Source organism: Osmerus mordax, chromosome 11 (genome assembly GCF_038355195.1).
Source record: "Osmerus mordax isolate fOsmMor3 chromosome 11, fOsmMor3.pri, whole genome shotgun sequence".
Classification (NCBI taxonomy): domain Eukaryota; kingdom Metazoa; phylum Chordata; class Actinopteri; order Osmeriformes; family Osmeridae; genus Osmerus; species Osmerus mordax.
In genome coordinates, this window is record NC_090060.1 from 695,001 (window position 1) to 697,500 (window position 2,500).

At 49.5% G+C, this 2,500-nt stretch overlaps 1 non-coding gene across 1 annotated transcript; it reads right to left on the minus strand.

The window, feature by feature from the left end:
* Positions 1–2,116: 2,116 nt before the first annotated feature.
* On the minus strand, positions 2,117–2,188 carry trnaq-cug (transfer RNA glutamine (anticodon CUG)). The gene has a single exon. It is a non-coding gene; the product is annotated as a tRNA-Gln (tRNA).
* Positions 2,189–2,500: the final 312 nt, after the last annotated feature.

A 2,500-nucleotide genomic window follows, 5' to 3' on the forward strand; every position in this document is an offset into this window, starting at 1 on the left:
CTCACGAAAGAGACTGTGCATCTCTCTGGCTTTTGTAACCCTTTTGTAACCCTTTCTAACCCTCTCCCGTCTTAGCGTGACGGCATTCTGGCACGTGACGTCACGTCCCACTCATCACGGAAGCATTGGTGGTTCAGTGGTAGAATTCTCGCCTGCCACGCGGGAGACCAGGGTTCCATTCCCTGACGGGGAGAAATGCTCTTTTTGCTTAGTGTGGTTCACTGGCATCTCACAGAACTTGATTTGAAGGACACTTTATTTCTGTCAGACATTCGTGTGTTGCAGTAAGATGACCGGGTGGCTATTCGGGACATCCGGCATGGCTCCAAACAAGAATGAGCAAAAACACATTTACAATAGAACAGAAAATGAGTCGTGATCGTATAGTTTTAGGTTTCTCGTCGCTAACACGTGCGGCTATCAGAACCATCGCATCACTCCTCAAATGACTGAAGTTACCTAGACTAGATGAATAACATCATTTAAAGTAGCTAACTTGGCTCTTCTTAACAACATTAAATGAAAAATACGAATATTTGTGTTTGAAACTTGATGAAAGGGGATTCATCCCGAACCTCCCAAGAAGGGGGTTCACCCCGCACCGCTCCACACAAGAATGGGCGAATGCAGCCCCCATCCCACTGTCCCCACACCAACACCATGGTAACACTATTAGGGGGCATGGTTTTACATGTCCCTTTAGCAATAACTGAACAACGCGTATTCTTCAGCGTTACACTTGCACAAAAAAGCGGGACACGTGGAACCATCTGTCCAGCAGGGGCTGACTTCAACCACGCCCGGATCTGCCAGCAGTTCTTCACAGGACGATGATTGGTCCCAAACCCTGTGTCCTGAGAAGAAGGTTGAAACCAAGCAGCCGCTGTCAAGGGCGGGTTTGGGTTCTCAGATCAAAAGCTCTTGTAGGTTCCACCGATTGCTGGATTCAGAGTCCAGAGTGCTGACCGTTCGTTACACCATGGAACCCCACCGTGAGGCAGACGGAAAGACTCACGAAAGAGACTGTGCATCTCTCTGGCTTTTGTAACCCTTTTGTAACCCTTTCCAACCCTCTCGCCTCCCGTCTTAGCGTGACGGCATTCTGGCACGTGACGTCACGTCCCACTCGTCACGGAAGCATTGGTGGTTCAGTGGTAGAATTCTCGCCTGCCACGCGGGAGGCCCGGGTTCGATTCCCGGCCAATGCACTGCTCTTGCGTGGACCGTCGTTGGCCTTGCTTTCAGTTGATTTGGCCTCTTTGCCGCGTGTAACCTCTTGAGCTAGCACGGCGCTCCAAGTCAGACTACCGTGTCCTCGTTAGTATAGTGGTCAGTATCCCCGCCTGTCACGCGGGAGACCAGGGTTCCATTCCCTGACGGGGAGAAATGCTCTTTTTGCTTAGTGTGGTTCACTGGCATCTCACAGAACTTGATTTGAAGGACACTTTATTTCTGTCAGACATTCGTGTGTTGCAGTAAGATGACCGGGTGGCTGTTCGGGACATCCGGCATGGCTCCAAACAAGAATGAGCAAAAACACATTTACAATAGAACAGAAAATGAGTCGTGATCGTATAGTTTTAGGATTCTCGTCGCTAACACGTGCGGCTATCAGAACCATCGCATCACTCCTCAAATGACTGAAGTTACCTAGACTAGATGAATAACATCATTTAAAGTAGCTAACTTGGCTCTTCTTAACAACATTAAATGAAAAATATGAATATTTGTGTTTGAAACTTGATGAAAGGGGATTCATCCCGAACCTCCCAAGAAGGGGGTTCACCCCGCACCGCTCCACACAAGAATGGGCGAATGCAGCCCCCATCCCACTGTCCCCACACCAACACCATGGTAACACTATTAGGGGGCATGGTTTTACATGTCCCTTTAGCAATAACTGAACAACGCGTATTCTTCAGCGTTACACTTGCACAAAAAAGCGGGACACGTGGAACCATCTGTCCAGCAGGGGCTGACTTCAACCACGCCCGGATCTGCCAGCAGTTCTTCACAGGACGATGATTGGTCCCAAACCCTGTGTCCTGAGAAGAAGGTTGAAACCAAGCAGCCGCTGTCAAGGGCAGGTTTGGGTTCTCAGATCAAAAGCTCTTGTAGGTTCCACCGAGATTTGAACTCGGATTGCTGGATTCAGAGTCCAGAGTGCTGACCGTTACACCATGGAACCCCACCGTGAGGCAGACGGAAAGACTCACGAAAGAGACTGTGCATCTCTCTGGCTTTTGTAACCCTTTTGTAACCCTTTCTAACCCTCTCCCGTCTTAGCGTGACGGCATTCTGGCACGTGACGTCACGTCCCACTCATCACGGAAGCATTGGTGGTTCAGTGGTAGAATTCTCGCCTGCCACGCGGGAGACCAGGGTTCCATTCCCTGACGGGGAGAAATGCTCTTTTTGCTTAGTGTGGTTCACTGGCATCTCACAGAACTTGATTTGAAGGACACTTTATTTCTGTCAGACATTCGTGTGTTGCAGTAAG